Source organism: Saccopteryx leptura, chromosome 5 (genome assembly GCF_036850995.1).
Source record: "Saccopteryx leptura isolate mSacLep1 chromosome 5, mSacLep1_pri_phased_curated, whole genome shotgun sequence".
Taxonomy (NCBI): Eukaryota; Metazoa; Chordata; class Mammalia; order Chiroptera; family Emballonuridae; genus Saccopteryx; species Saccopteryx leptura.
Window position 1 is genome coordinate 198,688,654 of NC_089507.1, and position 12,564 is coordinate 198,701,217.

The following is a 12,564-nucleotide window of genomic DNA, read 5'->3' on the forward strand; positions in this document are numbered from 1 at the left end:
CAAGGAGCCATCCTCAGTGCCCAGGCGAACTTTGCTCCAGTGGAGCCTTGGCTGTGGGAAGGGAAAAGAGAGACAGAGAGGAAGGAGAGGAGGGAAGTGGAGAAGCAAATGGGCGCTTCTCCTATGTGCCCTGGCCGGGAATCAAACCCGGGTCCCCCGCACGCCAGGCCGATGCTCTACTGCTGAGCCAACCGGCCAGGGCTTCTTTTCTTTCAGAGTCTGAAGACACTGTGAGCTGCTGGGCCAGCCAGCAGCACCTTCCCACAGCCCTCCCGTAATCACACAGGTGTGGCCTTACATTGGGACTGCTGTTGGTAGGTCACGTTTCCTGTTCCTTGTGGCTAAACGCATCCTCACTGGCTTGCCTGCCACCATTCGCTTCCCCTCCAGCCCATTCTCTTTGGGGAGTAACCCCAAAATACCACTGCCAGATTTAGCAAATAAAAGCACAGGACACACAGGTTAATTTTAATTTCAGATAAACAACAAATCTTGTTTAATGTAAATATGTCCACAGCAGAGCATGGGACGTAACTCCTGCTATGCCTGTGCAAAGCTTTGGGACAGGGTGATACTAAAAAAAAAAAAATTATTCATTGGTTTATCTGAAATTCATATTGAATAGGTATCCTGTGCTTTCTTATTGCGATCATATGTACAGAACATGGAATTTTTCACTTTAACCATTTTTAAGTGTACAGTTCAGTGGTATTAAAGACTTTCAAATTGCTATGCAACCATCACCCACCATCCATCTCCAGAAGTGTCTTATCTTCCTAATTTAATTCTGTCCCCATTAAACAGTGACTCTCCTCACCTCCCCCCAGTTCCTGGCCACCACCATTCTACGTTCTGTCTCTATAAATTGGACGGTTCTGGGTTATCTCATATAAATAGACTCATACACTGTTTGTACTTTTGTGTCTGACTTATTCCACTTAGCATCATGTCTTCAGGATTCATGAGTGTTGTAGCATGTGTCAGAATTTCTCTATTTCATCTGCCATCAGTACCACATATTCCCCCGCAGTGTAAACACCTTGGGTGGCCCCTCAGGACAAAGCCCAGACTGCTAGTGTGACAAGCAAACACTTTCCGTGTCTGGCCCCAGTCACATTCCCAGCCTTATTCTTGGTGCGAATAGTGATAATAATAACTAGAGTCATCATGTCCTGTGTTCCCATGGAGCAACCTGGTAAGCTCAGAGCCCACCATGCAACCCTCTCCTCTTCCCCCCCACCCCGGGGATTTCAGTCCTCCACCCTCCGAGCCTCTTGTCCTCAATCCTCAGCTTGTCAAGGCAGTACACGCCTCTCACCCATCTCTCTACCCCAGCGGTTCTCAGTGGGGGCAATTTTGCCCCAAAGGGCCATCTGGCAATGTCCAGGGACATTCGGGGTTGTCAAAACTGGGGGAGGGAGGTGCTACTGGCATCCAGTGAGACCAGGGATGCTTCTAAACATTCTACAGTACACAGGACAGTCACACCTAAAGGAGCCCCAGCCCCAAATGTCAACAGTGCCAACATTGTAAAACCCTGCTCTACCTCACCCAACATAGGTGGCTTCTCCTTTTCACAGTTAAAATAAACAGGACCTACCCTCTGCTGGCCTCTCTCACACCTGTGTGCCAGGAACTTTGCTAAATATTTTATACACATTAGGCTTTGGCCCCAATGTGACAATGAAGACCCTTTGTCCCAGGGAGTTAAAGAAACTTCCCCACGTTCCCAGGGCTACTCGGAGGAAGCACCAGGCCAAAAGCTAAGTAAGGCTTATACCACATTGACCTCAACACAACTCAAGCCCAAGACCAAACTGGGGTTTCACCCAGGGCCCTGATCTCAGACATTCTGCTCATGGCCAGCCCCCTTGTAGAAGCCAATAAAAAGCATTAAATAACGGAAGCCATGGTTTTAGATTAGGGGAATGGCAGACTGGGCCTTTCCAGGTGACAGCAGTGTATCTCCAAGGGACACAGACTGCGGTGAATAAGAAACTTCTCTGAAGTTGTGTCTCCCTGGCTGGTGCTTAGCAAGGGAGTCTCCCTCTCATGCAGGAGTCAGAGGGTTAGACTGTCTCACAGGGGCCGTGAGAATGCAGACAGTGTAGTTCCCAAAGTTCTGCTTCAGTTAAAAAGGTGACTTAAAGAATCAGAGATTTCAAACAGATAAGCCTAGTCAAGTGATTAACATCCAGTGAAGTCTGCATGTGACTTCTAGATCACATGTGGGCCTTGTTACTACTGTTTTTTCTTTCCCTTGAATTATATGTATTTGTGTTTTTTGGTTTCTTCGTGCATGCATGTATATATTATATTTTTAGATATAAATACTGAAAATTTTGTTGTCAACAGATCGTGAAGTTGGATAGTATTCATTGAAACCCCAACCCTACCCCTGAGTGGCTGTCGTTTTATTAATCATGCTCTGTGTTGAGCACTGTGCTAAGTATTGTCTGTGAATGAACTCACTTAATTCCCACAAAAACTCCATGACTTTGGTGCTGCCAATATCCCCATTCTACAGATGATAAAACTGAAACACAGAAAGGGCAAGCCACCTGCCCAAGGTCACACAGATAACCAGCTGCTGAAGCCAAGATTCTTTTTTCAGACTGTCTGACTCCACAGCCTAACAGGATTCCTAACAGTGGCTGGGCCCTGGGTTTATAGTCCTGTGACTGACTCGAGCACCAGTATATAGTTTGAGTTGGGGCAAGATATCTGTCTTATCTAAACCTATGTTTCCTCCTTTCCCAAATAGATACTTCTTAGTTCATAGGGTTAGATTAAGGAGCCCATCGTAATGTGCAAGAAAGTGATCTGAAGAATACTAAGTGCACACAAGACAAAGGTACACATCAGACTTACTGTCTCAGTCTCAGTCGAAGCAAGGTGAGCACACGCAACCACACTGTCACGTCTCAATAGTGCCCGCCTCCGGCTCAGAGATCAGAAACAGAGTGAGTGAGAGGCCTGCGTGTCAGAGGAAGGAGTGTCTGCAAGGCTGGTGTGCACAGGGTGGAGGCAGGGGGGTGTGGGGAGGCCTGGAGAGGGTGAGAGAGACTTCAGATTCCGAATGACTCGCTTTGCCACAGCGACCGGCTCCCGTCCCAGGTTCCAGGAAAGCAGGCTCATACCAGGAGCAGACAGCCTCATGAGTTCGTCAATATTTGAAGAGGGGTGGAGACGGTAAAGCTGGAAGATTAAGAGGCAAACCAAGTCAGGAGATGTGATGCCGAGCACCACCTAAAGGAGGCACAGTGGGGGGCGGTCTCTTCTCAGGGGGCAGCTGGGTGGGCATTGGGGAGTCAGTTCTTTCCCCATGAAGTTTATGCTTCAAACTGCTGGTGACTCCAGCCAGGGCTGTGAGCTCGGCTTAATGTTCTGTGGTCGAGATTCTTAACAATATTATCTTTGAACTTGTGTGGAAGTAAAATCTGATGGGAAACCCTATTACGTACAATGCCCAAATGCAAAACCCTGACAACACCAAATGCTGACGGGGACATGGAGCAATAGGAAATCTCGCCCCCTGCTGGTGGGAATGCACGATGATGTGGCCACCTTGGAAGACAGTTTGGTGGTTTCTCATAAAACTGAACACACTCTTAACATATGATCCAGCAATCATGCCCCCCTTGACACTGACCCAAAGGAGTTGAAAGCTTATCTCCACAGAAACACCTGTACATGGATGTCTATAGCAGCTTTGTTCATAGTTGCTGAAACTTAAAAGGAACCAAGACATTCTTCAGTAGATGAATGGATAACTCAACTGGTACATCTAGACAATGGAATATAGGTTAATGCTAAAAATAAATGAGCTGTCAGGCCATGAAAAGACGTGGAGAAACCTTGAACACATATGACTAAGTGAAGGAAGCGGATCTGAAAGGGCAACATGCTGTATGATCCCGACTACATTATCTTCTGGAAAAGACAACACTATGGAGACATTTAAAAGATTAATGGGCGGTTACACAAGGGGGTGGGGGGAGATGGTGAATTAGGTAAAGGGCGTTGAATCCACAGACAATGAGGCACGTGGGTAGAGGAGATACATGCAGTATGCATGTCCACTGTCTGTTGTGCCCTGTTCACATGTGGCATTCCTGGTGCCCCATGGGCAGAAGAGCCTGGGGGACCCATCCTTTCAGCGAGCCTCAAATTGACATAATTGTGTTATGGGTACAACTGAGTCCGCAGGGGCCCTGACAGAGCTGAGAAGCCACACTTTCCATCCAAATCAGAAACCATCTCAAATGCAGAAAGAAGGCAGAGCCTTCTAAGAAACAGGCAACCGAAGATCCTTCTCCTATCCCCCCCCCCCCCCCACGCATGTTACTCCCCCTGCGCTGAGAACCGTGACACAGAGAGAGAAAGACGTGGGGATCCATAGTTTCTTTTCCTTTGACCCCCGCCCCCTTACTCACCAGAGAACTGGCGGTAGACAGTGTTGGCAGAAAGCGTGAAGAGGCGGAACAAAGACCACGGAATTGGTTTGTGTGGCGCTCCCTGTGCCTTAGAGAGAACAGGCGCGAACTGCGTAAGTGATCGCAGGGGTCGGCACACGAGCTTGTGGCGTTTCAAACGGCATTGCGCAGCCCACCGTGAGTGATAGAATCCGTGCTAATAACTGAACGTGTTAATTTTTCCTCACTTAGAATGACTTTGAATAGCAAGGAAAAGGCATGGCAAGTAGAGAGATACCATGGAAGAAAGGAAGCACTGTATACACATTTTAGTGCCTTCTTCACCTGCTTATACAAGAGGCTCTGCTTTTTATTTTTGCTTATTTATTTCTGCACTAGGTCCTGTCAACTATGTTGCCGGCCCTGCCTCTCTGCCACTACTACCAAGTTAACACTTGATGAGAGTCTACAATATGCCAGACCCCCTGCCAGGTGCACCACCTGAGTGATGCTTCTTACTGACCTAAGTCACTCAGATCCCCAAACCTGTATATTCTTCTTCTATAAAATGGGTGCAAAAATCCTAATTACCACATGGACGTAACTGAGAGGGACTGATGCAAAGTGCCTTGCAAAAAGTAAAAACACGGTCCACATGGCAGTCGTTGTCACAAATAATTCAGAGTGAGCCAGTCCGGTCGGAAGCAGTAGTCCGAGCCCCCGCTCTGCACCTTGGTCTGCAGCGTGCTTGGAGCCAGGGATACACAAACAAGCACAAAATCAACACAAAGATGCTCACAGCCCGGGGGGCGATGGAGACTTAGGGAGGCAAAGCACCTGGCTCTCAGTCGCACTGCTGGTCGGTTAGAGTCACAGCCTGAGCCCAGGGCCAGAGCCCAAGCTCCTGACCCTACGGGCCAGACTGCCTCTGTGCTCATGTTGGCGCAGTCTGCGTGCATGACTGTTACTTAGTAATTGTGTCGATTGCATTCCAGACTTAAGGATACAGCACCGGGCTGGAATCGAGTTTACAGCCCTAATTGTGGCACATCCAATTGTGAATTCAGTGTTGATTTAAATACTATTTTTGTCCCTTCAGTGGTGTTGCTTTCTGAAAGGGGACTTCTCTGTCTTTCCGTTTCTCTCTCTCTCTTAGCAGCCTTGGCTTTTGTTTCGTAAGGAGGATTACGTTTTGTGGTTCTGAGTTTATTTGTAGGTCTGTGTTCAATTACAATGAACCCAGAGAGGGTCGGGAGGGTAGAGACAGGGCCTCTGTTCCTCACCTCTCTAAATTGGGGTCTGTTCATAGCCTGGTACTCGACAGGTATTCATGATGGATGCTTGCATGAGCATATTAATGAATAAAACCACAATAATTACTAGTTTGCATTTCTCCTAAATGTTTTCTCAAGAACACGGAAGAGTATGATTTTCCGTGTTTCCCTTTTTGCAGTGGCTGGTAGGAAGCTCAATGCCATAGCTTCACAACAACTTCGTAAATCAACAAGCACATTTTCACTGATGCCGGTCCCATTGATGTACCCACTCTTGTTTTCCTATCTCCTTTTGCTATTGTTAATTTGTGCTCTCAGATGGCATTGCATATGTCCTTGGGAGACACTTTAGCAAATACCCTTGATGGAATTAAATGAATTAAACAGCCCGTCCTGAATTTCTGGCCTGCAGAGGGAAAGAATGCCTCTTCCAATGCCATGCTCTGTCTCCAGAGCAACGAGCCACAGTTAGGTTACCTGCTTGCCAGTGCCCAAAGCCCTTTGTGAATGATGTTTACATGAGTGGGGGCAGCGCAGCGGGTGAGATGCTATTTCCTTCCAATTGGGTTGTTTGGTTAGGTGGTGGTAGAGGCGGTGTTCTGGAATAAATGAAGGTAAAAGGCAGACAGAACTGCAAAAAACCTTACAGAACGGGTTTTCCCTGTTGTGACCATGACTCACAGTTACTGGGGAAGGGAATTAGCTACCCAGGTCAACCTGAGCGGCTGCGGTGGGTGAGGGGCACCAGACAGGATGCTTGGAGTGCCAGGGAGGCATTAGTGCAAGAAATCAGCTGGTTGGTTTTTATTGGAGAGACGAGGACAGCCAGGAAGAGAAGCTGCTTCCATAGGGCAGTCAGGGGACAGGACAGCCCCACCTAGCCCCGCGTTGGCCCTGCCCTGTGTATTCAGCCAGCAGGCTCCGGGTGAGGAAGCAAAGGGCAGAGAGCCGGGCTCAGTTGACAGCTGCTACTGGGCTGGAACAGCAGGAGACAAGGCATCCTGCACACGAGCAGCTCCAAGTGACACCAGGGGACTGAAGACACTCCCACCAGGGACTCAACAGGTAACCTCTTCCAGATCCTTTCAGCATGAGAGGGCTTGTTGTTTGGGGCAGGCAGTGATGTGTAGAAGCAGGGAGTCAGAGAGGGTTGTTTGACCCCCGCCTGCCATTGATTCACTGTGTGGCCTTGGGCATCTGTGAGCCTTAGTTTTACCATCTGTGAGATGGACCCAAAGATAGCCTTACCTGAAATGATTTTATAGGATGAAAGGATAATGTGGGTTGGTGCCAGGTACAAAGCAACAGAAATAGCTCCTATTCGCATGGAGCCACTGAAGGTCACTTGAAATGTAAACTTGGGGGGAAATCAGCAGATGAAGGGTCAGGTATGCAATTTAGAAGCTACTGTCAGAACAAGAACGCCCATGGTAAAGCTAACTTCGAGGGCACCTCGGGGCAGTGTCTGAGACGTGGAGAAGACGAGGAAAAGAAAGCCTTGAATGCCTTTTGTGAATCTGTCCCTTTCTACAAATCATCTTAGTTAACACTCAGGACTACCATCTTAGGGAGCGCCAGAGTCAGATCCCAGCTGCACAGCTCCAGAAACTTGCATCGCCATTGCCCTCTGCAACTTCGTTTTCTGCCTCGAAGAGTCATGGTGATTATAGGGTGGGTGCCCTGGGGCTTCAGGTTCCTAATCTGTAAAATGGGTATAATAATAGTGTAGCATTCACAGTGAAGTCCGCAAGGGCCGAAAGGACCAATGCCCATGAACGCCTATGCACGTAATCAGTGTTAGCTGTTATTGTCATTTCCATTTTACAATTAGGAACATGAGGCTGGGGGCAGGTTGGAGGGACACCTTCTGGGTCTCACAGAGAGGAGGTCGAGAACTGGGGTTTAATTAAAGGCCAAGACTTGAGTGACATGAGTAAGGCACTCAACTCGGGTGCAGAATTTAAGAGATGCCAAAAAAACAAACAAACAAAAAAAAACCTCAGTCACAAAAATAAATTATATTTAAGGCAGTATTTAAAAATTTTTTTAAATAATGCCAAGAGATGGATGATGAACAAAATAACATGTTAATTAAAGGCAGGATCAGTAACAGCATTCATTCTGGGTTTTTTTAAGGTTGTGTCAAAGTATATTCATCATTTGCTTTTAATTTTAATTTTATTTTTTATTGAGGTAACATTGGTTAATAAAATTATATAGGTTTCAAGTGAACAATTCTTTAGTCCATCATCTGTATATTTTATTGTGTGTTCACCACCTCAAGTCAACATGTATTCCTTGTCTTCATGGCTGAGTTTTCTGGCTCCTCCTTTAATTTCATAGCAGGGGTCAATGCCTCACTCACCCAACCCTCATCCATGCCCTGCTGTGATAGCCCTGGCTTTAGGCCTGGGGTGTCTATGTCCTGCTCACTCTCTCAATAAATAAAAGCCAAAAGTGGGGGCATGCTAAGGTAGTTTTCTGGGTTTTTTTCCAAGTGAGAAGGGGTGAGAGACAGACTCCCACATGCGCCCCCATGGGGATCCACCTGGCAACCCCGGACTGGGGCCAATGCTCGCAACTGAACTATTTTTAGTGCCTGAGGCAGAGGCTTCATGGAGCTGTCCTCAGTGCCCAGGGCCAACTCCCTCAAACCAATCAAGCCATGGCTGTGGGAGGAGAAGAGAGAGAGAGAGAAAGGGGAGGGGGAGGAGTAAAGAAGCAGATGGTCACTTCTCCTGTGTGCCCTGACTAGGAATCAAACCCAGGACATCCACATGCCAGGCCAATGCTCTACCACTGAGCAAACCGGCCAGGACCTAAGGTAGTTTTCAATTTGAGAAAAAGGGGGCAACAGGCCAATGTCCCAAATCATGGAAGATTCTTTTTCCGAACAGTTCTGAAACTTGGGAAGGGTGATCTTTTTAGGAAAACGGCATGCACTTTGGGAGAGCAACGGGCCCAGAAGAGCAACCATGGAGGCTGGTTGCTAACATCTCCATGCATGGGGAGATGATGGGAAGGCCGTGGGAGGCCCAGGAACCGCAGCCCACGCAGGCTCATCTGTCCTGCTCCAGTGTGAAACTGTTGACTGTCACCATGTCAGCAGTTTCTCTCGCCTCTGCCCAGAGGTGGGCTGGGAAAGGCTAAGGATTTGACCTCCTGAATCAAGTAGAAACAGGTTCAACCCTCACTCTGCCTCCTCCAGGCTTTCTGATCTGGGGACAGTTATTTCATTTAATCACATTAATGTGAACTGAGGGCTCACCATGTGCAGGCAGGACAAGCAAGGTCCTGCCTCACAGTTTACATTCTAGGGCTCAAGGGGTTGCATCACAGCCTCAGTTTCTTCATCTGTGTAATGGGGGACTGAGGAGCTGCAGTAGGAAAATGCAGACGTCGGAAGTAAAATGCCCGGCCCTGGGACAGGGACTAGAGTGAAGCAAGTCAGGCACCTTGGGGGGCAGAATGTAGGGAGGCACTTGCTGGCCAGTGCCAGTTCTCTGCCTGCTCAACTTGAGACAGTGCCTGTTTGCACTTTGCTCCTGGGGGCCTCTCTTGCCTCCCTCTAATCCTGGTCCTGCCTGGCTCGTAGTAAGTAGTAAGCCTTCAGTTAATGTACCCCACTATCATTAGCTTGACGATGTTTGCAGCAACGCTGAGAATCAGATAGTGAGCTCAAAGCCTTCTGGGAACATCAACCATTTATACAAACATAATCAAGTGTTCCAACAGTGATATCAAATACCGAGCATTCTGAAAACACCCAGATGGAGCTGATGACGGCACCCCTTGCCCTGGGCCCTGGCAGTTCCTTATCAGGACAGGACAGAGGGCTGGGGTAGCACACAGGCATGGAGGAGAGTCCTCATGCGCCCCCTTGTGGAGGAGGCAGCTGGCACCACTGCACCTGGCAGTCCTCACAGTGTCTACCACGTGCTGGGGAACACAGGGAGATGCAGGACGAGCAAGTCTGTTCTCTTTACTCCCATTGACTTTGCCTTTGGAGTAGGGGGGCAGAGGGCTTGTTTTGCTGGGTGTGCCAGCCTGACCATGTTGGCATTGTCTTCAACTGGGTGGTGAGGAGGGCTCACAGTTTGCCTACATACCATTACATTGATCAAAGGTGTTTCTGTTTACTCGGTGACTAATTCTATCACCATTCCACCCATCCAGGACCTCCCCTTGCCATTTGACAGTCATTTTATTGCCAGAGCTGCAGACTGCTCTTTCTCCGGGGCGGCTGGGACCGGGGCTGGTGTTTGATCGGTTCCTAGAAGGTAGGCTTATTTTTAACCTGGATCTAAAATGAGGCAACATGAACACGAATCATTGGTGTGGAAAAGCCAATGGGCCGCACGCCACGTGGGCTCACCTTGGTCATCCTCACAGGTGACGGATGAGGTTAGATCTGCGATGGTCCCTTGTCTACCCCTCATCCTATATATAGACCGGGAGGGGAGGCTTCTGCCCACCGCCGGTGCGAGGCAGGGTCTGAACCCAGGCGTGAGCGTTTGCTGTTTCACCACCGTGGACTGGTTCTCTAACCAGCTCTCCAGAAACATAGGCCTGTAGGGGATACTGAGCTGTCATGTGAGGAGAACAATCACTAAGTCCCTCAATCTCTGCACTGGGGACATCTGGGGCCAGATCATTCTCTGCTGTGGGGCCGCCCTGAGCATTATGGGATGTTCTGCAGCAACTCTGTTCTCTACGCACTCGGTGCCTGTAGCCACCCCCCACTCTGAGTCATGACAATCAAAAATGTTCCCGGGGGGGGGAGTGTCCCCATTTTGAGAAATACTGCTTAAATTATTGTGATTCGTAAATGGAGAGCAGCATAGCTCCAAAGAGAGCTTTTTAATATAATAATATACACAGAGATATGCCTTGTCTATATCTCACGGCCACTTGCCAGGGGCTCATACATGCCAGACACGTGCCCACCTCCTTTAACTGTCCCCGCAACACTGTGATGTATAAGGCCTGCTGGGTTAGCGCCACAACCTCTCTGTGCCTCAGTTTCTCACCAGAAAATTCAGCAAATAATAGCATTTAACCCAGAGGGCTATTGGGAAATCAATGCACACAAGTCAGAAGTGCATAGCACACAGAAAACACTCAACAGTGTTCAGTACGGCCCTCATCGTGACTACAGCCATTCCCACAAGAAAGTGCGTCCAGAAGGCTCAGCGCCTGGCTCAAAGCCTCATCATTGTGAGATTGACGGAGGCTGGTCTCACTCCATAGCTTTCATTCTCCGAGGAGGAGAGGGCGCCCAGACAAGGAGGGGAGGGGGAGTGCTCCCGACTCAGGCAGCCCTTTCGCCATCCTCCCCCGGGACATGCGCACCTCACTTCTCACAGCCATCCTCCCCCGGGACATGCGCACCTCACTTCTCACAGCCATCCTCCCCCGGGACATGCGCACCTCACTTCTCACAGCCATCCTCCCCCGGGACATGCGCACCTCACTTCTCACAGCCATCCTCCCCCGGGACATGCGCACCTCACTTCTCACAGCCGAGTGGAAAGGTGAGGCTGCCCAGGAGCAAGTGTGACCTGCACCCTCGTGCTTAGGAAAGCTGACAAGGCAGAGGGCCCGTGAAGGAGAGCTGGAAAGGGGTGGGAACATTCTCGGATGTCCAGGCTGGCGGCGATGGGTCCTGGGAATCCCGGGCCTCGATCTGTCAGGGAAGGCAGTGCCCACAAGGTCCCCAGGGGGACACTTGTTCACCCTGAAATATTCAAAACAGTGGCTCTCAGCCCTGCCTATCATGGAACTCACTAGAGAGCTGGAAAATATACAGAAAGAGTCCTGGCCAGGTGGCTCCATGAACAGAGCATTGACCCAGCATACCAAGGTCACAGGTTCCATCCCTGGTCAGGGAGATGGAACGAATGAGAAGCAATCAATGAGTATTCAGCTAAGTGGAACAACTAAGTGGAACAATAAGTTGATACTTCTCTCTCCCCCCTTTCTCTCTCTCAATCAATGGGGGGGGGGGAATCTTTTAAAAAACTTTTTCTAAAAAAAGAAAATATACTGATGGAATCGGGCAGGCTGGGGCCCGAGCACAGGGAATCTCCACCCGGGATTCTAAAGTGCAGCCCAGTTGGAGGACTGGCCTCAAGGACACAGCTGGGAAGTGGAGAAGAAATAAAGGGACTTTCTCACCTGAATGGCTCCTACCCAGAGGAAGATTTATCCCACATTCTCATAATGCTAGGCCTTCCGACATAAGTCCCATTTCAAAAACAAAACCCTCTGCCATATGGCAGCTTGTGTTTCATGTCAGATACGGTCATCAAAGCACCTGCCACCCTCGGCTTAGGAAAGAAAGGGCATTTTGACATCACCTTCAAACTTTGTCCTTTTCAAGATAAAAAGCTAGCTCTTTGGAATGAATAGGTTTTTCTGAATGAAAACCCTCGCTCTGATTTATTTTTCTCATTTGTTGGAGACTGGAGAAAACTTCACAGGAATTGTTTGTCTGAACCGCCTTGAGCCTCAGTTTTGCCATCTGTTAACTGGGGATAAAAGGAGTCCTTAACCTCACAGAGTCCTTGCACAGCTAACAGGGTGGTCAGCCCATCCAGGTTCACGCAGGACTTCCCTAGTTTTGACATGAAAGTCCCGCCTCCCAGGACACCCTCACTGACTGGACAGATGGTCACCATCACCGGGTTCTCCGCACGTGTCTGAGCGTGAGACCCACCTGCGTATTTGCTAGAACTGCAGCTCCAGGGTCCTAGCCTGACTTTCCGGTGAGACTCAGAAGTGCTGGCTGGTTCCTCAGTTGATTCTCACCAGCAGCAACTTCAGGGGACACTGAATGAAAATATCAGCAATAATAATGATGATAATCCTAAGCA

At 49.0% G+C, this 12,564-nt stretch overlaps 1 protein-coding gene across 7 annotated transcripts in view; it reads left to right on the plus strand.

Annotated features, from left to right (window-relative positions):
* Positions 1-6,482: 6,482 nt before the first annotated feature.
* The window catches only part of BCAS1 (brain enriched myelin associated protein 1), a 74,287-nt gene continuing 68,205 nt past the window's right edge, over positions 6,483-12,564 (plus strand). The window contains exons 1-2 of one of the 7 annotated variants that reach the window (XM_066387454.1): positions 6,486-6,754; positions 9,866-9,969. The gene's annotated coding sequence lies outside the window, so the exon portion shown is untranslated. Of the gene's footprint in view, positions 6,755-9,865; positions 9,970-12,564 lie in introns of all 7 variants that reach the window. The other 6 variants (XM_066387457.1, XM_066387456.1, XM_066387453.1 and 3 more) reach the window with 6 other exon arrangements.